The sequence below is a fragment of the Lepisosteus platostomus genome (assembly GCF_059453375.1).
Source record: "Lepisosteus platostomus isolate fLepPlt1 chromosome 5 unlocalized genomic scaffold, fLepPlt1.hap1 SUPER_5_unloc_3, whole genome shotgun sequence".
NCBI classification, from domain to species: Eukaryota; Metazoa; Chordata; class Actinopteri; order Semionotiformes; family Lepisosteidae; genus Lepisosteus; species Lepisosteus platostomus.
The window spans coordinates 194,253-221,096 of NW_028291473.1; the positions used below are offsets into that span (position 1 = coordinate 194,253).

General features: G+C 45.7%; 1 non-coding gene and 2 pseudogenes across 1 annotated transcript; 2 read left to right on the plus strand and 1 right to left on the minus strand.

Moving 5' to 3' along the window:
* The first annotated feature begins 12,956 nt into the window (after positions 1 to 12,956).
* On the plus strand, positions 12,957 to 13,065 carry LOC148638160 (5S ribosomal RNA; annotated as a pseudogene).
* A 535-nt stretch (positions 13,066 to 13,600) lies between these two features.
* Positions 13,601 to 13,719, plus strand: LOC148638161 (5S ribosomal RNA; annotated as a pseudogene).
* A 6,337-nt stretch (positions 13,720 to 20,056) lies between these two features.
* Positions 20,057 to 20,128, minus strand: trnap-agg (transfer RNA proline (anticodon AGG)). Its single transcript has one exon. It is a non-coding gene; the product is annotated as a tRNA-Pro (tRNA).
* Positions 20,129 to 26,844: the final 6,716 nt, after the last annotated feature.

Sequence of the window (26,844 nt, forward strand, 5' to 3'; positions counted from 1 at the left end):
AAAGTTGTGTCTTTTATGTTTTATTTGAACAACAAAACTACATACAATACAAACAAGAGCACATATAACGTATCAAGAAAATCGTCAGGGACACATGCTATAATACAATTACACTTTATGAAAAACGATTACACAAGGTAAATAAAGATAAGGTCCGCACAGCTTGTTCTTACATTTCGAAAGAGTCCGTAAATACCCCTTTACGTCTATTTTGAACTGTTCAAACGTAGGACTCTTCCCAGACCATTTCACTTTATACCACATTCCTAAACGAGGATGTATCTCCTGTTTTAGAACTATTTTGGGTGGTATGGCTTATACAACACACCCACAGTATTCTAATGGTGCAGATCTGTGCTATATTTCAGTCGAATTCGAAGGATCCAGCAATCGTACTGGATTTGACTGGGATTCTGAAATGTCTCTTGCAAAAGTATTCGGGTTTGCTTGAACCTTTGATACAAAAAGTGATCTGATCTGAAACTACCCGGCTTACAATCTCTGAGGTAGTTGTCACTAAACTCAGACATAATGTGGCACACATGTGACGTGTGTCTTTACTTTTGTAAAAAATGGTATCGGGAAAAGTTTCTTAATATTTCTTTTGATTAGCATGCAAGAAAATGTGATCATTACCTATGGAATTTCCCGCCAGCGTGGAGCTTGAATTCACAACCTTGAGACTCAGTGTTCAAGAGTCTCAGAAGAGGTCAGCCTGGTCTTCAGTTTGCCATCGATAAGCTCCGGCAGTGCTCCTCTGTAAAGCAGATTGTTCGGATCGGTTATTTAGGACGGCACTTCGATACTAAGATCGTTTGCAGCACACGCATGGTTTCCCCCTTCACGCAAAAAACATAGATGAAGGAAGCTCTCTTGTCTTGGGCTGCTGATTCCCGGATTTAAAGCGCTCTGGGTGCCTCTCTCTAACAAGCACACTGTAAAGACAGGAATTACACTTTGCTCACGTCACGCATGGAATGGCGAAGCTACTTGTTCCAATATTATCTAGTCTCACCTCATATGGTGCCGATTCCTGGTTTTCATTTAAGAAAGAGCACTGCAAACACCGTAAACAGTGCAAAACGTGTGATGAAAGAAGTCTTTTCCCCCCTTTGTCTAAAGCAGAACACAGCGGAGTCATGCCGAGGGTTGTGAGATCAAGATTTCAGTGGAGCACTGTCGTCTACGTCTTTAGCTACATGAGTTGGACATCCTCTTGTACACGGAAAGCAGATTGAGATCCTCTGACATGAAAAGTGCCAGATAAAAGCCATTTCTCATCCTTTCTCTTAGTGGTGGAGCTATCGAATGTAAAAGAGGCAACTTGCAAGGCGAGCAGGCTCGGTGCACACCGAACGCAGATGTCTCAGAGCAGTTGAGACGTGTCCAAGTGGCTGTCTTACTGTTGAAGTGGTTTGATGGGTTTACTGAGACAATTATTAATTGTAGCAGTAATTTCGAGGTTGTTCGTTGGGGCTTTTAGAAAATCAATCGTCAGAACAACTAACAACGCACACACACAGGTTCAATACACGGGATACATTTATTAATATAAACTGTGCACCAAACATATACTAGTCTGCCTGGATACGAGCGGGAGACCTTACTGTGAGGGTTATCAATATACAAGGTATATAATCTCGAAGAGATGCAAACACAAAGAGATACACAACAGAGAATATATGTCAATATATATCGTTCGGTTACCAAATTGCTAATCAAATTGCTAATCAGTGTTATTACCCACTGTTACTCTAAACACGGAAGTAAATACATTACTCATGAATTAAATTGATAACAACTTGTGTTGAGGTACAATTGAATTCTCGAGACGCAATGTAGAACATGGGGTTCACTTATCCACTGTGTTTGGATTTGGAATTCCCGGCACGAACACCAAACCAGCTGACAGGCTCTGTTGCAGCCTCTGTTCCAGCGGTTGTCCAATGGGCGTTGTGTCGGCGTCCTCTGGCTACCGGCCAACCAGTCAAGGTGCAGCTCGGAGTAGGATGGGCGGAGGAATCTGACTGCGGCGCGCAGGGCAGTTGTTGCTCCGAGGGGATCTACCAGCAGTCCGGCTGGCTAGTAGAAAGTCTCTATGCACAGAGTGTGACTGCGAGTCCTCACAAGTCACTCTTTTGCCTGGGAAGAAACTGGTTCGTTCCCGGTCCAGCGCTGCTTCTGAATAAGCTATTCAGGTTGTCGACGAGGGTCCAACTGTAGGCTGCCGTTGATCAAGCGGAGCATTCACGTTGGTATAATTCTGAGTACGTACGGGATCCGATTAGAACAAAGTCCAAGTCCTTTTGCAGACAACAGCAGTTGTCTTGTGATTGTCTCTGAGGATGCGCGAAAATGGCCAAGGAGAGCCCAGAACTGAGCTTGCGCTCCCTTTTTGATCAAGACCCAGATGTGTGCTGATTGGTTGAGAGTTTGGCAGGCATTGGAGACCCACGTGGTATTACCACGCCCTGCCAGTCCCTGATTGGTTGGTCAAGGTGAGATATAAGTCACTTACTCTTGACACTTAGGAATGCAGTGCAGATGTCCATTCGGCACTCCCTAGACTGATAGGCGCCAATGGATGACCATTGATCATGATAGCCAGGCTTAGCTAATTGCATCCCCGTCTGGGAGCTTGTTTCTTATCAAAAGAAAACATCTTAAATCAGCCTGCATGAATTCTTTCTCTGTGGCTGCACCACAGAGATGGAGGGTGAGATGGGGCCTCCTTTAGGAGCATACCAACGCTTAATTCTGTCTTATTAACAAGCATTGCCGCAAGCACACTATAAAGACAGGAATTACACTTTGCTCACGTCACGCATGGAATGGCCAGGCTACTTGTATTCATCCAAAAATGCCAAGTTTCCCACTGGTGATACACACAAGGAAATGAATGTACATTCCCCCCCCCCCCAAATCAACCAATTTAAAATCAAATACCTCCCTCCTCATCTGTAGGTGGAGAGATTAATGTCAGAAGAAATACAGGTTTAAAAGTCAGGAGCATTGATAGTCCTATTTTAAAATGACACTAAAATGCTCACAATATATTAAAAAGCTCTGTAAAATGCAAAAATAATAAAAAAATATTAGAACAAGGTAAAAAGAAATAATACACAGCTATAAACCTCAGGAATTATCAATGGGAAGTTACAATGGGTTGATTGTGTTTCATATGATTTAAAAACAAAATGTTTGAAAAATATCCACTTACAATATGCTAAAAATGGCAAGAATACTTAAAACAGGTGTGTATTTTTTTTACAAAATAAATAAAACACGTTAAAAATAAATACTAAATGCGTTTAAAATTCAGGAATGTAATTGGTCAGATGCTTACGATGAGTGATGCTGGGGTTTCGTGTGATTCAGCAAATTCAAAAAAATATTCAAGAGCAAGAGCTCGTATGAAAGTTCGTAAGTATGTACCTATACATTCGAAATTTTTCATTCTTCTCACGATGGCACACCTGTGTCTGTAAAACAGAGTGAAAGCTCTATTCACATTGCGAGTATTTCACAGCCCTGGTTTTACATAGATCTTTTTTCTTTTCTGTATAAATAAGTATAAAATAAGTTTTGCAACGCACCAAAAGTCACATGTAGTATTTGTCCATCTACCTTTACAAGTAAGGAGCGTACATACTCATATGGCGAGCGGTCGTCAATTATTTTTCTCAGCAAGTGCTTTATACTCCGCTCAGTATCATCTGTAAAAGTATAGGCACCCAGGCCACTGGCGATGTACAGAACAGCCGATAAAATTCGGGCTAAACTGAGACACTTATAAATTTCTAATGCGGCAAACAACACATCTTTGTACTTTAACATGACCAGGGGAAGGGTCATTCATAACAGGTATTTTCGGAATGACCTACTTAAAATACTAGATATGGACCTTACAGATGCAGCCATTCAAAATGAGCGGTAAAAACCCGCGGTACAGTAACCTACCTGCAGGGCACCGGAGGGCACCGCGGTAAGTGATTGGCTGGCCAAAATGACCGACAGGGGCACTCGTGGTGCATTGGTTGGTAGTGAAAAGATTTAATCATTTAATGTCTTTACTGTGCACATTTTAATCCGCTTAGTTTTGAATATTTATATGGAATTTTACCACTAAAGGGAAATTTTAGTAGCTGAGCATAAAAAGAAGAGGAGCATAACGCATCTGAAGGTCATAAACGATATTAATTTAGGAACATAAACTGTACTGTGTATGGCTGGTCTTGATAGTTTAAAGAAAAAACACACACCAGTCTTCCATTTCTCCCTAAACATTTTAAGCATGAAAGTTTTATGAAACGGTACCCAGATATGTGATTGCTGTATAGAATGAATTTTAATTTTTAAAAATTATTTAACACGAAAATTAAGCTGTTTACAACTTCCGCCTGAGAACAGTCACCTGTTGCTACCCAACGCAGAAACACAGCCACTAACTAGCAAAGAGAGGACATTAGCTAGCCAATATGATAAAGAAATAAATGATTATTTTGTTTATTTCTTTTGCACATTTATTTGAACATTTCCATCGATTGTACAAGCACTTGGAAACTGTCCAATCCCTAGTTCATCAGGCATTTACCGGTCTGGCGCCGGTCTGTGTCTTCTAGGATACAATGCCAGCGAACTCTTGTTTTTCTGTCCACTATAACTATGCTGGGCAAACGTTCCGAGGTCAAATTCTTCCAGCACGGGGGTACCTTTAAAGCGGAGACGACGGCACCGAAATTTTTTGGCGCGCCTTCTCTTTAAAGCCCTGGCCAAATATGAAGACAGTACGTACAATTATAATTCAAACGGAATTAAAAACTACACATCCCAGTTACCATGGTGGTGCTTGTGATCATTGCGTTAAACCAACGAAACAGGGCGAAAAATCAGTCACATGACTTTGGGGCAGAGTTTCGAAAGCTTAACCTATCAGCAACAAAGCGAAATTTACACAATAGGCTACCTCAAACTGTCAGTTACACGACTGTGTATGTCGCTTAAGCCACTCCTATTTGGCATTTTAGTTATGGAGGCAAGAAGACACCCCCCCCCCCCCCTCTGGGTGTCTGATTTGCCGCCATCTTTAACTGTCCCGTGTCCGAATGGTAGTAGCTACGCGTACGAAATAAAGTTAATCCCAACTACAAAACATATATTTTTGTGGTAAGAGGGCGCAAAACATCAGTATTTACTGCTATTAATTACTGTACGATTTATAGTTGAAATCTGAGCCTAGATATAAAGTTAGATATAAAGTTAAAATCTCGACAAAGCAATGTAGGAAATACAGAGAAAATAAATCCTTTCTGACATCTAAAATCAGTTACGATCAAGGTCTCTAAAACGAACAAGAAAAAGAGGATTTTCGGAGGGCAATTACGCTGTGTTTATATAGAATAACTGATTTATGAGCAATCTAATTTCTTGTTCGTTTAAAACAGTGAAATGTCAATTGCAAAAGATCGCACCAGAAACACCACTCTCTCTGCCTGTCATAGACGTTCAGGAAAGGCTGAATGAAGTCATGTCAAGTACCATAATTCGGAGTTGACTCGAAATCTGATAGGTAACCAGTGCAAGGACTTGAAAACAGGTGTAATGCATCCCTGATAGGATTCTTGCTGTCATATTCTGAACATATTGAAGATTGCTCAGTGTGGATTTAATTTCCCCAGTGAACAGGATGTGCATTTATTAATTCTAGAAAAAAAAGCCTTTCTTGATTTCTCTAGTTCTTAGTTTCTCTAGTTCCCTTTAAAATAAACTATTATTCCACAATGCAGAGTATTACATGGCCAGTATTTACACATGATATTTGTGATTTAAAGAAATTAACACAAGCAGCTTTTGGAGATTTAAGTGTTTTAAACACAAGATTTAAAAACACATACACCATTATCTCATTTTTCTGTTGTACTTGCTTCAGCACCACAGCAACATGGAGAGGACAAGGGACTTTTTAGAAAAGAGGAGTCCTTACCCCTTTTTAGAAGCGGCCGCCTAACTTTTCCTCTCCATGTCCGTGTGGTTTAATTTAGATGGATACTTCTTCATCATTTGGGTCACGTATCCGCCAATCTGCCTCCTCCTTTTTAGAGGACGTTGTAAACCTTTAGGAACAATATAATCTAGCAACAAGGTTATGTCACTGTAATTAGGCTTAAGACAATCAAGAACAAGGCTTGCCTTTCTTCGAAATTCTTTACGGTCATCAGGCAATTTAGGAAAAGACTTAACTAAAGCAAATAATTCACTAGGAGACCAATGTCAATGTACATATGCTGGAGTTCCTTCTGGACCTGTAAAAGTGCACATTGGCATTTCACGAACAAGTGAAAACGCTTTGGCTCCGGACCGCTTTCTAGTTTCGGTGGAGACTTTTTCTTTTTAGAAGGCATGGCCATGACTTTAGCTGCAACTTGCTGTTCTTTAGTTTCAAGACTAGTCTTTTTTGAAGCTTCCCATTATTTCTGTGATTCCTCTTTCCATTACATAAGTTTTCCAATTCACTTTCTTTCCTTTCTTCTCCTTCTCTTCTAAGTTTCCCCTTCTTCAGGAAACTTCTTTTTCCTAATTCAACTTTCCTCTGTCCATTCTGATTCACTTACAAAGATCCTTCATAGTTATGGGCCCCTAATTATCATATATAAATTATGTGCAAGTTCCCTTACACCTATTACCCTAGCTTTACAGTTCATGAACATAAAACATTTTTTTTTACTCTAACCCAGGCTATAATTGTTTCTCTGAATTTGTCGTACATGTACTTTTGCTGGACTGCTCGGTCCCATTTTCATCTTTGAATTTTAATTTCCCATTTTTACCGATCGGTGCCTTACTTAGAACCTTATCACATCAACTACTCCGCAGAGCAAAAACCACACGTCTGTATTAAGATAAGTTCTTTATATGAGTCCCAGATTCATCAAACCCGCGTGAGAACACCCCTGTGGCTCGCTTCTCAAACATTTAATTTTTAAGGATCACTTACTGGCGTCAGACAGCTGCCAATTCTCCAGACGCGTCTCTGGAAGGATAAACAATTTATCCTCCGAGGTTCGTCCAATTTTGCTAAAATTGTCAGGGTCCGGATGGAGTTTCAGCAGCCATTCGCGTTCAGGTTTCTGATCCCGGACGAGCCCCCAAATTGTCATGGAACTATCAAGGAAGCCACAAGAGAGAGTTCTCACCTGAGTAAGGTCTTTATTTCAATATTGCAAGCCCTGCTGCCACTTCGCAAAGTGCAACCAGAGACTCAATTTGTTACAAGCAGTACAGGGTTTTTAAAAGACGTGGCGCTGTAAAAAAGCTCAGCGCTTTGTCCCTTCTAAAAGTTCCCCTTTCCCTAAGAGAAAACAGATTACATCAAAAAGCGAGAGAAGAAGCACTAGATATGTTATTCAAAGCTAATCAGTTACTTTCAGCTAATTCTAACGACCCAGGCAGCATATATTGTTTTGGTACATTGTCTTCTAAAGTAACCTAAACAGTGTACTTTGTTGATGCACTGTTTTCTAAAATTCTGCACGTACAGATGCAGCCATTCAAAATGCGCGGTAAAAACCCGCGGTACGGTAACCTACCCACAAGCCACCGCGGGCTACCGGAGCATACCGCAGGGCAAGTGATTGGCTGGCCAAAATGACCGACAGGGGCACTCGTGGTGCATTGGTTGGTAGTGCAAAGATTGAATCATTTAATGTCTTTACTGTGCACATTTTAATCCGCTTAGTTTTGAATATTTATATGGATTTTACCACTAAAGGGAAATTTTAGTAGCTGAGCATAAAAAGAAGAGGAGCATAACGCATCTGAAGGTCATAAACGATATTAATTTAAAACATTACTGTATGTATGTAAACTGTACTGTGTATGGCTGGTCTTGGTAGTTTAAAGAAAAAATACACACCAGTCTTCCATTTCTCCCTAAACATTTTAAGCATGAAAGTTTTATGAAACGGTACCCAAATATGCGATTGCTGTATAGAATGAATTTTAATTAAAAAAAAATATTTAACACGAACATTAAGCTGTTTACATCTTCCGCCTGAGAACAGTCACCCGTTGCTACCCAACGCAGAATGGTGATTGGCTGACACCATCTGACACCCCTCTGATTGGAGAAAAAAGACGTGCTGGCGTGCTATACCAGGAAGAGGATTCTTTCCATTCAAAACGTGTATTTTAAAAGTTTAAGAAGTAAAAACCTTACAGCGTACACAGATTTCTAAACTGATCAGGATCGTTATCTTTGTCTTATGCATAATAATGTTCACCGCTCTGTCCAGCAAATTAATAATAAACTTTATTTTATATAGCGTTTTAAACGAATAAGTAATTAGATTGCTCATAAACCTAATCACTTGCTTTTTCTTTTTATTTAGGCTCAGATTACAACTATAGATCGAATTATTAATAACCATAATAACAACCAACCAACAAAAACAACCATATAAACATAATGGTGGTGCTGGACCTTCCAGTTTTATTTATTTATTTTTTAATCGCGTAACATAAACATATTACCGTATGCAAACTGTACTGTATACAATATGTACATGTATATTTAATGTCTTAACTGTGCCCGTTTAAGTATTGAATATTCATATCTAATTTTACCACTGAAGGGAAATCTTAACATAAACATACAGTATATGGCTGGTCTCGGTACTTTAAAGAAAAAAATACACACCGGTATTCCATTTCTCCCTAAACATTGTAAGCTTCGAAGTCTTTAACTAACGTGATACCGGAGTCAACAAGCATACTTTTAGAATTTGATTAAAAGGGAATATAATATGGAATCGCGTATCTCAAGAAATTAATAACGATATAATTATATTCATGTTGCAAAAGAACTGCAACGGACATAAAAACTCCCTTGCATGGTTTCATTACGACCAGAATCGGTCTTGAGATATTTTTAACTTGATTTACAGTATTTGAGAGGTATGTCTTAACACCGATACTACAGTGCTTAAGTACTGCTCACGTATATGTTTCTAGGTTTATATTATGCATTTCATACGGTCAAATTACTTTTGAGCAATAAGAAGCGAGAAACGGTATGCGTTTTACTTTCGTTTTGTGCTGGGACCCGTGGATTGATTAGAGATATCAAGTACATACAAGTCATTTTTTAAATGTTGTAGTTCGTCTTGAAAAAATGTTACGAGTACATCATCTATCAACAATTACACAGGTTCTGTTTCCATATTGCGGATTTTGGTTACGTAATATTATTTTCTAGATTTCACGTTGTGAATATGATGGGATGTCTGATGGGATGTTTCTAAAAATCCATCCTCTGTAAAACGTCTTCTCCAGTTGTCCTGCATATGTATTCGCTAATGAAGCTGTGTGTTCTGAGCCTAGATCTCTACATTTCTGTATGAACCAGCTTAGAGGGCTAAAGACAGCTTGTGTTTAAATTGAGTGTAAGGCAATTTATGCTTCTAAAGTCATGGTCAGCATTTACCTTTGTACTGTGTTGTAAACTTGTTCTGTGCCAAGTCACATTATTTTATAGCGTTTTTAAAGCGTTATCAAATACGGTGTTACTGTAGTTTACTGAGTCCCATGTCACATGGTCTGTGATTGAAACCTGTAAAACCGGTTTAATTCGTCACAGCCAGCACTCTTCAGGTGTGAGAGTCTTCTGCTCAGAATGAAACGCTAAAATGTTTGTGTATATTCTAATGGTAGTGGGGGCGGGGTGTGTGGGAATAAGTTTGGTTGAAACATTTTCTCTGAAAGCATTTTCTTCTTGTAACCGATCTTGTTACAGCATGTTACAGTTTACTATTATTAACCATATTAATTTTAAGTGCTTAATGTAAAATCTTGTAAAAATATATTTTCATTGTTCAAATATACATTAAGTCTGACTATCATATAATAAGTTAAATACAAAACTAAAGAAAAAATAGGGTTAAATATAATTCAAAATATTTTGCTAACAATGTTAACTGTTTATGAATAATAAAATGTATTAACTAAGGAGTAGGATGGCACAGTTGTTAGTATGTTTTTTGTTTTTTTTTAACCCAATCTCCGGGAAACCATTAGTACGATGGTGAATCGGAGATTCTCAACCCTTGCTGCGTACGACTGGAAAAGAATTCGTGATCGGATCAACGAAATGCTTCGTAGGAGGAGGCAGTCTTTTCCTCTTGTCTAACAGTCTGTCCACAAACAAAACATTCCTGTTAGACAAGAGGAATTGAAAAAAAAACAATGTTGTCAATGAAAACCGGTGTGTGTGTCTCTCCCTGCTGGATGTCCCTCTCACAAACTGCTGAATGAATAAAATAATTTTATTGAAAACGAGTTTGCGATTGTCTGGTCTTTAAATTCTGTAGATACGCGATTCCATATTATATTCCCTTTTAATCAAATTCTAAAAGTATGCTTGTTGACTCCGGTATCGCGTTAGTTAAAGACTTCGATGCTTAAAATGTTTAGGGAGAAATGGAATACTGGTGTGTATGTTTTCTTTAAAGTACCGAGACCAGCCATATACTGTATGTTTAAGTTCCAAAATTAATATCGTTTATGGGCTTCACACGCGTTGCAGTATGCTCAGGCACTAAGTAAAAGGAGATGCTTCGTATTGCTTGACTAATTTTAAAAACTAAGTTATAAATATAAAAATTGCAGGCGCTGCTCTGGTGCGTCGGCTCCTACACAGTGCCTGTCTGCCGTAAGCGTTACAATATACATACAGTACCCAACACTGCTTGTACCCATCTGTCATGTAAATAAAACACCTTGAATTGAATTGAATTGAGGGGAGAAGGGGGGGATACTAAAGCCAATACTGGCTCAATGGGCTTTGACGTGCTAATGCGTTAACGGTCCGGGTGTGGCAGGCTTCCAATGTCAACTCGACTCGATTAGAAGACAATGAACGTATTTTAGCCCTAAATGAATTAATAGCAAACATGGTTTACATAAAATACATTTTTCCAAGAAAGTTTATAATAATACGATCTATAGTTGAAATCTGAGCCTACTTTAAAAATAAAGGAAAAGCATTTTCAAAGAGCAATCACGCTGTGTTTATGAAGAAAAAGTGATTAGGTTTATGAGCAATCTAATTACCTATTCGCTTAAAATGCTATATAAAATAAAGTTTATTTAGAGATGAATGATCAGTGTCGCAGTTTAAATAATGTGAGTCAGGAAACTAACACAGCGCCACCGGATTTAATAACGCAATAAAAACGCTATAAAATAATGTGACACAGTACAGCACAGTACAACAATACTGACCATGACTTTAGAAGCATAAATTACCTTACACTCAATTTAAACACAAGCTGTCTTTCTGTATGAACCTCTAAGCTGGTTCATACAGAAAATGTAGAAATGCATTAGCCTGATCATGATTAAAAAACACATAATTAAACACGCGTTTGCGATTTAAATCAGAACACGATTTAAATCAATATAAATGTTTATATTGTAACGCATACTGTCCCGCCTCCATTTCTCTATAACAATTTACTGTTGCACACACACACACAATAGAAGCAGGAACCACTGTCAGAAGGGAAGATATATTCAAAATATCGCAAATATCGATCATGTTGCGATATTTTGAAATATAAAAGTCAATTGATTGTCCATAATATCGCTTACCTATTTTTTCGAAGAAATGTTTGTTAAAATAAAAGTCCAGCACCAGCTGGATTCGAACACACAACCTACCAGTTGGAAGTCACGCACCTAGACCAGTAGGCTACAAGACAGCTCGCATGTTCAGGTAGGCGAAACAGCCTTACACAGTCCTGCCGCAGTACACGGATATAATCATACCGTTATTAAATTCTTTAGATACGCGATTCCATATTATATTCCCTTTTAATCAAATTCTAAAAGTATGCTTGTTGACTCCGGTATCACGTTAGTTAAAGACTTCGAAGCTTACAATGTTTAGGGAGAAATGGAATACCGGTGTGTATTTTTCCTTGTGATATTTTAAGCTCTAGTTGAATGATAGGTGTCGCATTTTAAATCATTTTCGTAGCTAGAAATTATGAAACGCCCTGTTAAAAGCAAGGAAGTTTTTATGCCCCGTTGAAGTAAAACAAAATGCCTGACAAAGTATGGCTTGGACAGATTCCAAGTGCTTGTACAAATGTGCTAAAGAAATTATACTTTGAGTATACAGCTTGTCCAAAGTCATCCATTATTAATACTATTAGTAATATCTTCAGTAAAGGCTTTGATGCATAAATATTTCTGATAAAGGTAGGTTGTGTACTTCTGTCCAACTGAGCAATCTTGCTTTCATAATATATACCAACATTTTAATGACTGATGATTAACATGCTGTAATACACAGTTCAAAATTAAAGGCTCAAATGCTGTACATGAGAGGTTAAGCTCCCCCTGGCGGTTTTACAAGGCGACGCCGGATAGTTAGTCACGTGACACACGTGAAATGCGTGATACCGCGTGATACTGTGACACGCCCACCGGGGTATGCCGCGAAATACCTCACCCATTTTGAATGGCTGCATCTGTACTGTAGCACAGCATTTACATCCTTGAAATATATTATATTAAAGCACCAATATATTTTTGCAAAGCTCTCTACATTTTAAGAAACAATTTACTTATTAGATTTCCACTTCAAGACTTGTTCGGCTGGCGTTCTAGGAGTCGCGTTTTTCAGAATTGTATTGAGATCGTTTCCCACAGAGCTCAGATGTCAAAGCACAGCAGCAGCTCTCCACAGCGATCCTCTGTAGCGCCCTTTCTCCCGCAGCTCCGTCCTCATTGGAAGGAAGCAAGAGTGAAAGGCTGAAGTGAAATAGAGCGGGGACGAAGGCAGTGAAGAGAGAGAACGTGGGAAGAAGAGAAAAACGCAAGGGAAAAAAAGCAGCGGCGTAAAAGAGGTGACGGGGCTGTCCTCTCTATAAGGGGTGCCAGCGAACCTTGCTCTAGCTTACGGCCACACCCCCTTGAGCACACTTGATCTCGGAAGCTAAACAGGGATGGGCCTGGTTAGTACTTTGATGGGAGACCGCTTGGGAATACCAGGTGCTGTAAGCTTTTAAGCGCAGGAGGCGCCCTATCCCCGCTCGCTCGCTCATTCCCCTGTTCACACGTGCAGTGCGGCTTGTCCGTCTGTTTATTTGTCAGCTTTGGCGAGACACGGGTGCTTGTGTATTAGCGTGAGCGTTTTTTATTCTGATCATGAACAGTTTTACAATTCCGCAAAGGATCGAGGAAAGGTTTATCGCCAGCTGAAAAGAGACACAGCGCTTCGGCTGTGGAGACTTGTTCGGCTGGCGTTCGGGAGTCGCGTTTTTCAAATTGTATTGAGATCGTTTTCCACAGAGCTCAGATGTCAAAGCACAGCAGCAGCTCTCCACAGCGATCCTCTATAGCGCCCTTTCTTCCGCAGGTCCGTCCACATTGGAAGGAATCAAGAGTGAAAGGCTGAAGTGAAATAGAGCGGGGACGAAGGCAGTGAAGAGAGAGAACGTGGGAAGAAGAGAAAAACGCAAGGGAAAAAAAGCAGCGTCGTAAAAGAGGTGACGGAGCTGTCCTCTTTATAAGAAGGGTGCCAGCGAGCCTTGCTCTCGCTTACGGCCACACCCCCTTGAGCACACCTGATCTTGTCTGATCTTGGAAGCTAAACAGGGATGGGCCTGGTTAGTACTTGGATGAGAGACTTCCTTGGAATACCAGGTGCTGTAAGATTTTAAGCGTAGGAGGCGCCCTATCCCCGCTCGCTCGCTCATTCCCTTGTTCACACGTGCAGTGCGGCTTGTCCGTCTGTTTATTTGTCAGCTTTGGCGAGACACGGGTGCTTGTGTATTAGCGTGAGCATTTTTTATTCTATTCTCAGTGAAGAGAGAGAACGTGGAAGAAGAGAAAAACGCAAGGGAAAAAAAGCAGCGTCGTAAAAGAGGTGACGGAGCTGTCCTCTCTATAAGAAGGAGAAGAAGAAGAGGAACAGAGGATTTGTTTGTCTTAAGTAAGACTTTGATTTTTGTGTTTTTGGTTGATTTTTGAAGCCCTCCCCTTCAGCCTAGCTCTGTTTGGGGAGGGGAGAGACTTTTGTTTTTTTTTGTTGCTTTTTTGTTGCTTTCTGAGTCCTGTTTGTGTTTTAATGGAAGGAAAAAACATGGAGGCAGAGAATGTTATTGTAGTGGAGGAGGAGAGTGGTGTAGAAAAGAGAAGGATGAGGAATTCGGACCGACTCCCCCGGCGGGTTTTTGCAAGGGTGCATACTTTTGTGGTGGATGTGAGCGGTGTGGAGAAACCGTGGCGTGGAGATAATAGCGGGTGCTATTATCGCAGCGGTGCACGGCGTCTGTAGGGAGGGCTCTCTTTTTGCCTGCCGCCCCCAGACGCCAAAAGAGTTTGAACTGACTCTGGACTCAAAGGAACATGCAGACACGGTGACTGTGGGGCTGGATGTGCAGGCCACACCCTGCTACTGCCGCTGGCTGGAGCGGAAGGAGGTAGTGGTGTCCTTCTTCCACCTCCCGGCATATATCTCAGATTAGACTATCAAGGAGAAGCTGAGTAGCTGGGGGGTGAGAGTGATTTCGGACATCAGGATGCGCCACTACCCCGGGACCACCATTGCTGATGGCACGAGGTTTGTTCGGATTCGCTTTCCCGAGCATGTAGCCTCGTTGCCATACAGCACCCGCTTCGCCACGGCAGAGGGGGACCAGTACTTCAGGGTCCTCCACGACCAGCAACAAAGGGTGTGTCATGTCTGCCTGGACTCGGGGCACATTGCCAAGGACTGCCCCGAGTTCCTCTGCTATGAGTGCAGACAGCCCGGCCACCGCGCCAGGAACTGCACCGCTGCCAAGTACCCGGACTGCCTCCACGCGCTCATGAGCTGCAACTGCGAGCCGGAACCGGAAGATCCAGCCGCCGCAGGAGCAGCTGCCCACAACGCCGAGGGGGTTGAAGATGGACTACGAGTGGCAGCTGCAGCTGAGCATGGAGAGTTGCCAGCAGCGACGCCCCAGGACCCCAGTGAGCCAGCAACGCCCCAGCCGGTGATGGGGGAGAGGCAGAGGGAGGCCCCTCCAATCTTGGGTACAGCGCAGCAGAAAGGAGCCGGGGACCAGCCAGCATTTCAACCAGCGGGGGCGCCCCGTTGCCCTAACAAACCTGTTGCGTCCCACTCTGTGCCGCAAGAGAAGCGGAGGGAGGTTGCTCCGCAACAGGCAGTGGTGCAGCGTGGTGCAGCTGAGATCCTACGGGCACCACCACCACCAGAGGCGGCCCCTCAGCGTACCAGTGGGCTTATGACACCCCAGCCTGTGCAGGGAGAGAGGCAGAGGGAGGAGGCGACGGCACAACCACCACAACCTCCACCATCACCGTCAGCGGTTCCCCAGCTTACCAGTGAGCCAGCAGGGCCCTCTTCTGGGTCCAGGGATGAGAAGCCTGCTGGGGTCAGCAAAGGCACTGCTGCGAGGCGTCTGACCAAGCAGCAGCGGCAACGGCGACAAGACCCTGGCAAGGTGGACATAGGCCCAAACGAAGAGATGCCCGAGGACCCAGAGGAGCCTGAGGGGAAGCGCCCGGTTGCCCTGCAGTGGCCACAAGACACCCTGCCAGGTGAGGGAGCCTCTTCAATACTCTGGCAGGCACCGTTGGCAGAGACTGAGGAAGGGGAGTTGGATATGGTCGTGGGAGGAGAGGTAGGGGAAGTGGTGGAAGAAGGAATGGAGGATGGGTGTCTGGAGATGGATGGGGCAGGGACAGAGGAGGGGGAATTACAGAGCATGGAGATGGAGGGGGAAGGGGAGGTGGTGGAGATGGATGGGGTGGAGAGGGAGGACAGGGAGGAGGGGGAGGGAAGTGGGCGAGCCGGGGTACAACCGCCTGGGCCCTCGAAGGCCGGGATCCAGTGGCACCACGTCAGGCCTCAGTCCAACCTCAAGCCCAATTCAAGAGTTGTCCGCAGACCCATCCCTGATGTCTCTGCGGTGGCGGAGACAGGAGGTGGGGAGGAAGCAGCAAGTGTTGGCAATGAGAATGTGGCAGAAAGGGCGGGGAAACTGTTGTGCGGGCCGGAGAATTAACTTCACTCTTTCCCGGCCATATACGTGATGGCATCTTTTGCCTCTTTAAATGCCAACGGGCTGAGGGACAGAGCGAAGCTGGGGGCAGTGTTGGCTCTGCTGGGGTGGACGGATGTTGTCTGCCTCCAGGAGACCTTCTGGGACGAGGAGTGTGTCCGGAAGGTGAGAGCACAGTGGGACTGGGAGCTGTTTTACAGCAACGCCTCCGGCCTGTGCAGGAGGGGGGTGGCCGTGCTGGTGAGGAGGGGAGTGTACGAGAGTGTAAGGCTCCTGCACCGCGACACGGACGGCCGGCTCCTGCAAGTCTGTCGGGTTTCCTGGACAGTCCGTGCTGCTGAGCAACATCTACGCCCCCAATGGGGAAGCTGAGCGGCTCGCCTTCTTCAAGCAGCTGGAGGCGAGCTGCTTTCAGCAGCCAGGGCTGGTCGTCAGAGATTTTAACTGTGCACTGAGTGCGCTCGATGTCGCGGTTGGGATGACCTTTAAGAGCAGCGCTGCTCGCAGCTTCCTGGAGCGCAGTGCGGAGGCTCACGGGTTCGTGGATGCGTGGTGTCAGGCTTATGGTGCGCGGAGGGACTTTTTTAGGCGGCAGGTCGTTGAAGGTGTCTTGAGACAGAGCCGGATCGACCTGTTGCTGGGGCACATGAGTCTCTTCCCGTGCCTGAGCCGGATGTGCTATGTGTTCACGACCCTGAGCGACCATGCTGTGCTTCACTTCTCTGTAGCAGGGGCACAGGAGGACCGGGGCCCCGGCCTCTGGTGCTTTAATAACGCGCTCCTGGGGGAGGCTTCATTCTGTCAGGGCATAGAAGACCTAATCCGGCAGCAGCTGCAGTGTCCCCTGTATAGGTCAGAAAAGCTGGTCAGGTGGGATAATCTCAAGTACGGCATCAAAGAGTTGAGTATCTCGTATGGCCTGTCCCAGGGGCGGGAGAAGGCCAGGCTGGAGAGAGAGCTTCGGGCTCGGATCGCCTCACAGCTCGGGCTCCTGGCAGATCACGGCGGGGGCTGCGAGCTCTTGCTGGAGCTGAGGGGTGAGCTGCAAGCCCTGGAGGAGGAGAAGTGGAGAGGAGCCAGGGTGCGCAGCAGATCCCAGTATCTTGCCAAGGGCGAGAAGAGCACAAGGTTCTTTTTCGGCCTGGAGCAGGAGAGGCAGCGCAGCTCCTTCATCGAGGAGCTGGTGGGAGAGGACGGTGTGCGGCTCTCTGCCCCCGAGGCCGTTAGGAATGAGGTGTTTTCTTTTTATAGCGCCTTGTTCTGGTCCGAAGGGGTGGATGAGCAGCAGACCTGGGCCATGCTGGCTTGGGTGAGTACCCGCCTGTCACAGAGCGATCGTGAGCTCTGTGACAGTGCGCTGAGCTTGGAGGAAGTGCTTGAAGCACTTCGGGGCTCATCTCCTAACAAGAGCCCTGGGTGGGACTGCTGCCTGTCAGTAAGATCCGTCAGGATTACGAGCAGCTCAAACTCGGTCTCCCGGAGAGTTGGCTGGAGAAGCTCCATCTACAAGACGGGGCAGCAGGCCCGGGCTGGCCGGAGCTGAGGGTGAAGTGGGGGGACCGTGGGGTGGACCTCCTGGGGTGCACCACCAGCATGTTCTACAGGCTGATGATGGCGAAACGCTTCAGAGTGCCGGTCTCAGAGGTGTTCTGGGGTAAGATCTTCCCCCAGCTCGAGCCAGGGCGTACTTGATGGTTCTGCTGGATGGCCTGTTTCGCTATGTTCGAGGAGCTGTTCTTGACGGGGTGCCCTAGAAAGAGCTGTTCCTCTTTGGGTACCGCGGGTCTGAGGGGGGGGGTTAACGCCATTTTAGTGAACCTCCTCCTCAGCCTAACGAGGACAGCTGTCTGGGAGAGGAGGAACCTCATGATGTACAATGGCCTGAAGCCAGACCTTGTCAGGCTGTACATTGCCAGGGTGAAGGACTGCTTCTCTCTCAGCCTGGACTACTGCAGGGCTGAAAGGCGGATGGCCGACTTTCGCAGGATCTTCTTAAACAATAACATCTTTGTTGACCTGCGGGAGGAAGGCTTGTACTTCCGGCTCTGAGATGGGGGTGTCTTTGAACAAAAGACACACACGGCTCCACCCTTTTCCACCCCTAAATAGAATTGGACAGTTGAATAGCATTTAATTCACATCGAATAGCATTGGTCCCTGAATAGCATTGGTGAAGCTCAGCAGTGGGCCACTGGGCACAATTTCCCACCGTTTCCATAGTGTAGTGGTTATCACGTTAGCCTCACACGTGCAATGTCCCCAGTTCAAAACAGAGCAGCTTTTTTTGTTGCCACGCACACTGTTTGGGGATTCGCCTATGAGCTGTGATCGAACAGACCCACTCACCTCTTAGTGTGGCGGGATCTGCACAGTGCATGTCGCAGCGCTTTCTGCTTTCACTTCAATGTGCTTCCTGATGTCGAGTCGTGTGCTGTGCAGAGGCTCTGAAAGCGAGAGCAATGAAAAGGTGCACAGCGCTGTGAAAGAAAACACAGAGAAGTGAAAGGCAGTCCTTTCTCTAAGACCGGGGTAAAGTTAGCTTGAAGTTCGAAAACGATTTTGGCACGCCTGTAGTGCTTTCGCGAAATCTCTTAGAGTTACAAAAACACTTGCTTTGTGTATAAAATGCATTGTGAATGCTTTCTCAGCCTTCACTTTGTCATTTTTATGACTTTTTTTTACCACGCTCAAATATTGTTTTGTCCATATCTTCACAATGGAAGCACAGAACGTCTTCAAACCAAATGCATTTAAAAGACCACAACTTCTGGAAATTTCCACATTCTCTACATCAAACTTTCAGTGAGCTAATTTTGTTTTTCATTGATGCATAATTACGCACTAACTGGAACCCGGGGGACCGCTGTGTGCACATGTTCACAATGCGAGAAATACTGTTCAATACGGCTTCATGCGAAAAACCCGTATATTACCTTAGGAAGCAGAACAGTGCAGTCTCCAATTACCCAGACTGTAAGATGACAAGATGAGTTGATGGAAAGAGCACAAAAGTTCAGCTCGTACAATAGGCAACGAAGGTCCCAGCGTCGTCATCGCACTTGAAAGGACTGCCTTGCAGAGCAAGGGCAGTGAGCGGTGCCCGGTAAGAGGGGCAGAGGCGGTAAGACACGATGCCGAGAAGCATGAAGCGAGGAGGATAAACTCAAATGGTAGAGCGCTCGCTTAGCATGCCAGAGGTAGCGGGATTGATGCCCGCATCCTCCAGGTCTGAGTTTAGAGCTCCAGGAGCCTGGTGCTCTCATTTAGCCTCTGTGACTTCTGACAGGTGCTCCTCCGTTGCGGAGAGAATGTCCTTCAATTGTCAAGCGTTGAAGGGCCACACCTCCTTCCCAACCTCAGTCTGCACTGAGTGTGTCTCCGGCATTTTCTCGTCCAATTTGTCAGCTTAGCAAGTGAAAAGTATATCCGATTGAAAAGAGTGCTGATAATACTCTCAGGAATTGTTAGAAGACGTGCTTTTGATCATCGATTGCTTAACAATCACATTCGTTCGACTTGAGCAATCAAGCTCGTAGTTTTCCTTCAAATCTTGAAAGCTCTCAGTGAGAACATCATAGGCTGCAGGACGCCCCGTAACTTGATTACTTCAACAGAAAGAAGAGCAGACAGCTCCACAAATATGCGAGGCGCAGAGAGCGCAAGGCGAGCCGCACACGTTTCGGTGGCTGAGAGAGGGCAGTTTTTGCTTCTGCATTTCCCAAGTAAGGACGCATGACAACAAGCGATCGCGGTGCTCATCTACGACACAGTGGTGATGAGTTTTCAGTACGTGTTCTTTTGAACGAGCAATGAGGTTGCCGCCTCGGACAGCTGACTGCACGCTCTCATTGTGCCACGTGATGAGAATTCACCAGGCTCGTTCAGTCATTAGTCACATTCCATCGTTTGCCATAAGCAGACGCTGCGAAGTGATGTGGATATCAGTTCCCAGTCTTGTGGAAGAGGAGGAAAAGAGCACACAAGGGCTCGTCCGGGAGTTGAACCCGGGACCTCTCGCACCCTAAGCGAGAATCATACCACTAGACCAACGAGCCACCGCAGCACTTTCCATTTCAATCTGTCAGCGAGCTTGAGGATGGGGGAGAGGCGTCATTCGCTCGTCCAGTCAGACCTTCATCAATAAGTCAAGAAAGCCGCAATTACACGACTGCCTTGTAGACGAAGGGCAGTGAACTGTGCCCGGTAAGAGGGGAACAAGCGGCACTAGGTGACGCCGAGGCATAAGCCCCAGCGAGGGGGGTTGGTTTGTATGGTACAGCGCTTGCTTTGCATGTGGGAGGTAGCAGGATCAATTCCCGCATCCTCCAGGTGTGTGCTTAGAGCTTGATGTGCCAAAAGGTGTCCTTTAGCCTGTGGTCACGCCTTGCATGGAGAGCATCGTGCAGCTGTCAAGCGTTTCGCAGCCACGCCCCCTTTTCATCTTCTCTCTGGCTTAAGCGTCTCCGCCACTCTCTCTTGACATTTCATGTCAGCTTGTCAGAAGTCCGAGTGACATTTTTAATGGCTGAGTGAGGGCACGATGCTGAAGCAGAGAGGCCACTTCAGCCAGAGAGACTTGTGCTAGGTGAGATCTGAAAGACGGACTCACAACAGAAACAGACCAAAAATGTATCGGTGAGATCAAAAGGCAAATGCAACATTCAGCAGAGGGCGTCTAAAGATTAGGGAACGGGCGACTGAAATCCATGTGAGGCAAACTTTCCGGTGTGTGTCCTGCAGCTGGGTTTGTTGGCGTAATTGGTAGTGCGTCAGTCTCGTCATCTGAAGGGCCTGAGTTTGATCCTCACACGGGGCAGGGCTGCTTGCTCTTTTCAAACACTTGCGGCAACTGTTCGCTCATAACCACGTCTGGAATGCGTGACCTTTACACGGGCGAGAAGCAACGCTGCATCCCTTTTCTAAAGAACATTCACATTCAGAAATAAGTCAAGAAATTTGCCATTACTTTCGCTCGCACTGCTGTCAGCCTGCCCATGTTGCCAAAGAAAGATTCACTCGGCGTCAACATGACAGAACAGCGATCACTTGAAAACAATGTTCCACACTCCGTAAGCAAGAACTTCAGTGTTTGCAGTCACCCGATATGCCGATAGTCAAAGGAGCGCAAAACACGAAGCGTCAAAAGACAAGATGAGTTGATGGAAAGAGCGTTGAATTGATGAGCACAAAAGTTCAGCTCGTACAATAGGAAACGAAGGTCCCAGCATCATCATCGCACTTAAAAGGACTGCCTTGCAGACCAAGGGCAGTAGGCGGTGCCCGGTAAGAGGGGCAGAGGCGGTGTAGCGGCGAGGCTTAATAATAAGAAAGAATTAAGTGTTCTGAGCCTTCCCAAAAGAGGCCCCATCTCACCCTCCATCTCTGTGGTGCAGCCACAGAGAAACCATTCATGCAAGATGTTTTCTTTTGATAAGGACAGCTCCCAAAGGGGGATGCACTTAGCTAAGCCTGGCTATCATGATCAATGGTCATCCATTGGTGCCTATCTGTCTAGGGAGTGCGAGTTGGACATCTGGATTGCATTCCTAAGTGTCAGGACTAAGTGACTCATATCTCACCTTGATCAACCAATCAGGGACTGGTAGGGCCGAGTAACCCACGTGGGACTCTGATGCCCATGGAACTTTCAGCCAATCAATGAGCTGAAGTTCCTCCAGGTAAAAACAGGCAACACAGAGAGCCTGAGAGATTCAGATTCAGATTCAGATTCAACAAGATTCTGTGAGAATTCCAGGGCAGGACGGCCCAGGAGAAGAAGGCTCCCAAGGGCAGGACATTCTTGCAGCGCGCCTCCTGACCATCCTGAGACTCAGCCCGGACAACCACGGAACGGCCAGTGTGTCCGAGTGCCAGAACTTTCCTTTGTTCTAAGAGTCTAGAGTGGAGGTTGCCAGAGAGTAACCAGCAGCAGGCCTCGTGAACAGGTCGGAACTGTGGACAGCTGAATCACTATTCAGAACTAGCTCTTCATTAGGAACGAACCGGTCCTCTTCCTGACTTGCTGGGACCCACAGTCATCTTTTCTCCTGTGCACAAACTTTGCTAGTTAAAGCCAACACTAACTAGCCGGTCAGTGAGCATCAGCAGCGCACCGTCGCAAGCCGCACAGCACCGCCTGGCACCGAGCCAGAGAGCGCGGATTGGACAGCAACAGCCTGCAACTGTTTCTTTGTGCCTGCAGGAGATCTGAATCCCCAAAGATTGGATGAGTATTCAACTTCAATGCATTACAGCTCGAGAATTCAATTGTTATCCAAACCAGTTGATATCAATTTAATTCCTAAGAGTTATGTACTTGTTTCGAGTATCTAATGTAGAAGTTATAACCAAGTTCATTTATGAAACGGTCTTAATGAATGATATACTGAACGTATGTCCTCTTGATATATGTAACACTTCGTAACTGATTGAATATATATCTTTTGTATTCTGATAACCCTCTCGATAAAATCTGTTAGGTTTACATGCATATTCTATGTATTAATAAATGTATCCTCGTGTATTAGTACCTGTGTGTGTGCGTTGTTTGAGTTATGTCGCATGGTTGGACTCTAAAGCCATCAAAAGAATCAACTTTGTGATTTACTGCTACAATTAATAATTGTCTCAGTAAATGCCCAAACCCTACAGAACTGGTGCCTTCAGAGAGCCACTAACATTACATATTTGGCGTCCCTGAACGAATATGAATCACTACATATTTGGCGTCCCTGGGTGGGCGTGGCAAGACTGAAATGAGTCAACCAAGCGGAATAATTCAATATAAAACGCCGCGGGTTTCATACACGACAATACAGTGTGCTGAAAGCCGAAAGAAAAAAAGTTCCCCTTGCTCTTTAAGCAGTGCTTGATCTTTTGTGATCTTTTGCGATCTACCGGGTTGATTGCATACTTGATCTTGTGGTTTTCTGTGGTAAAACTGTGATTTCGTACATAAAAGTAATACTCTTTAAGTTTAACGATGGTTGCTAAAAGGTCTGAATTCGAGTCGCTATTAAGCACTCTCTCTAGCAGCGACAGGTCTGACCACGATCTCTTCCATATCTCCGTCAGCGGAGAAGCTAGGATAAATCTCCATTCTCTGAGAGAGCTAGCGAAGGACATAGAGAGATTTGACCCGGCAGTGTCAGAGAATAATATCGAGAGTTATATTCAGGACCTCAGGTATAACCTGCAGTACCTGCCAAACGCCACAGAACAGGAGAAAGTGTTTCTGGTCAGGAAAACTACCAGCAGAGCTGTACATGAGTGGATGGCTAGGCAGATGAAAGAAGTCTGTAATGACTTTGAGCAGCTATGTCAAGCACTTATCGAAGAATACAGTGCGTTTATTGACCCGACTGCTGCGATAGCCGCCGCTCTTAACATTAAGCACGAGAGAGCAGAGTCCCCTCGCGGATATTACGAGAGACTTAGACGAACTTATTTTGCAGGGCGAAATGATGAGGGTTGCGAAGAGAACACACATTTCAAGGGTTTATTCATTGCGAATCTCCACCCATCAATCAGAAAGATGATCTTAATGCATACAGATGCACAGACCATGAAAATGACTGATATTAAGAGATTCGTGCAGAAAGCCTGGGAGTATGATGTCCAAAGTCGCTCTGAGCGAAAAGCTGTTAAAGCGACTGTGTTCGCCGTCAGAGCCAGCAGGGTTAATTCCCCCCTGCTCGAAGGAGCACAGGCTCCTGAGCTGGCTAAGCCCCGTTCCAAAGCACTCACACAGGACCGCACCCAGCGTCCTAAGTGCCATGAGAACACCGGGGGAGGGAAAGGGCTAGAAAAAGCTGAACAAAAGGATTCAGTAGCCGCCCGCCTGGCCAGGCTTGAACAAGCTTTATTAGGACAGGGACAACCGCTCCCCAAGGCTGCCGGAAGCGTGAATGAGCTGATACTCTCCACTGGAGGAGGCGGAGACCCGCCCCCTCTCCCTCCCTCAGTCTATCTGATTGAGCGGAAGGGTTCCTGCCTGGATGAGGTCAGCCACTCCCAAGTGAGTGCTGACTCCACCCCTGAAGTCACAGAGCAGGCAGTAAAACGCAGAGGAAAAGCAGGAAGCTTTTACCTCAAGGCTGCCATGGGAGATGTCTTACCCAGTGAGACACTGATTGACACTGAGGTTGAAAGGTGTTTGATGTCACACGGCAAGCTCAAACGGGTAGAAAAAGAAAAGGGCATGCGACTCAGAGAGGAACCTTTGGTGGATCACCAGAAAGGCAAAGTGTGGAAACAGGTCAAGGCTCCTAAGCCTTCTGTACAGAAGGAAAGGGGGGCCAAGAGGCAGACTGTGCTCACACAGTGCCCACCGAACACAGAAGCCTATGTGAAGATTCCTTCTGTTCCCTCTGGACAAGAAATAAAAATATTTCCTTGTTCCCCAGATATACAGGGAAGTCGTGTCCCGGCTGAGGTCACAACAGCCTCCCTGCCACAGGAGCGGTGCTCTGAGCAGCCGCCTGATCCACCAGGTGAAGCACACACCTTTTACATCCCTAAAGAGGAGCAGATCTCCCCACCTGGCGATGAAAAGGAGCTTTCCCTGTGCACCCTGGCACCCAAGAGGGGTCAGGACCACCACCCCGCAGTGGTGGAAGGGATCCAGATGGCAGGAGAGCAGGTTGGTGATGTAGCCCTCACCCTTGGCCCTGACAGGTCCTCTATTAGTGAGGATCTGCTTGAGCAGCTGTCACAGGGCCACCACCAGGTGCCCCTAGTGCAACATTCACAGGTTAGACAGGAGGTCCAGCTGGACGCTGAGACTACTGCGCTGTGGACACACCTGATCCCAGATGCCGATTCCCTCTGCTGTGACCCAGGGAACCTGCAGTCAGGTAACATTATCTCTCACAACTACCAGGTAGTGAGTGAGACTGACCTGATTGTTTCTGCCTCAACGGCAGGGTTGCCTACACACAAAGTCCCCCAGAAGGGACAGGGAATGAAAGCCGAGCCGGTTTTCTCACAGCCACCAGCTCAGTCTGTCAGTCTGAGTCTGACCAACAGTGGTTCAGCCAGACTGGAGCTGGATGGTCAAGCCACCCACCTGCCAGTGCAGAACATCGCAAAGAGGGGTGTCAGAATCCCCGCCTGCACTGACATGGGCCTGGTGAGTGATAGTAAGTTCAAAGACAGTGAACTAGCTATCCCACTGCTGGGGCAGCTCCCTGAACCCCTAGCGAGGGAAGGGGGGAGCGAGCAGGTGTCCTACACCTACCCCCAGCGAACGATTGTAAACATGCCGATAGAGGGATTCCTCAATCAGGAGGTGTGCAGGGTGGACCTGAACAGTGAGAATAGGGTAACAATCCCAGATCACTCAGGTGCTCCAGATGACCACTCAGCCGAGGGTCAGGCATGCTCCACCGCTGCACCGCCCCCTGCAGGGTTCCTAGAGCACAGGCATGAACAAATCGAAAAAGCAAATGCCCTGGAAAAGGAGGAGCAGCATCAGCAGCTGCGTCAGATCTCCACAGATTTCCAGGATGTTGGTGCCCAAGATGCCACATGGCATACTGAGAAAGACACCATGTACACGCTGCGCCAGCTTAGAAAGGCAACAGTCACTCAGAAGGAGATGACTGGGATCAGCCACCCGAAAAGACTTTTGGGAGGACTGATTGCTGCCGCCACTGTTGCACGTTTGCTATTTCTGGTAGGCTTGTGTGCTACTGGCACTCTCACCCTGACTGCCCCAAGAAGGCAGGTGTCAGAGATGCCAGAGGGTAGTGACAGACTGTATCAACAGCAGCAAAAGTTGGAAAGCTTAGGGGAAACCCTACAGGCAACTTCCTATGCAACAGGGTTAAATCTTATTCCCCAACCAGTGGACATGATTGTTGGTGTTATACAGTGGGTTTATGCTTGTGTGCAACAGGCCAGAATGTTGACACAAGACCTGTTAAGGGAGTTTAGTGCCACTGTAACCAGTCTAACCACGGCACAATTCCCAACCCACTTGATTCCACTCTTCTCAGTAGAGGAGTATGTGACATTAACCCCATCGCTCATAGCTCACCCAGAAGGCAATCCAAGATTGAATTCGGTTCCAAATCTTGAGATGGGTATGGCTACCAAAGCTATCCATTGGCTGTGTCTAAACGATTCACTAATGAAGGGTGTAAAGCTACTAATGGGCAGAGGGAGGTTAATGAACCCCATGAAGAGCAGGTGGGAAGTAAATGGCTGGTCAGCACACCACATTTAACTGACACTATGACTTGTGACAGGCATGATACAGCTACCGCAATGCAGCTACCTAATCAAACAGTTTTCCTGCAAGTTCCCAAGGAGGCCATAGTGCTCTTGAACTTAACACTGTACTGTCTAGAACCAGACAACATAAGACCAAACTTGAGGTCGTGGATGCCTTCAGATGCCACACTATTGAATTGGATAGAAATCCAAGAAACAGTAAGCCCTGAAGAGGTACAGGTAGTTAGTTTGCTTTAATGGAACAAACCTCCAAACCACCCTAGCAGATACCCAACACAGGTGTTGTGGTTTATCGGGGGGGCTGGGAACAGGAACTGTTGTTATTTTAACACTACTGCCGGGTAGCTGGATCATGACTGACAGTGTACTCTGAATGATGTACTCTCACATCAAGATGTACTCTGGGTAGCATGAATGAGTCAAAGGTAGCATTTTAAAAAGAAAGGAAGTGACTTCTCCCTAAATATCTACTACAGAGGTATCAGATATTGACAGTGAACTTCCTGATGTGTAATTCCTAGACTTAGATAATGTC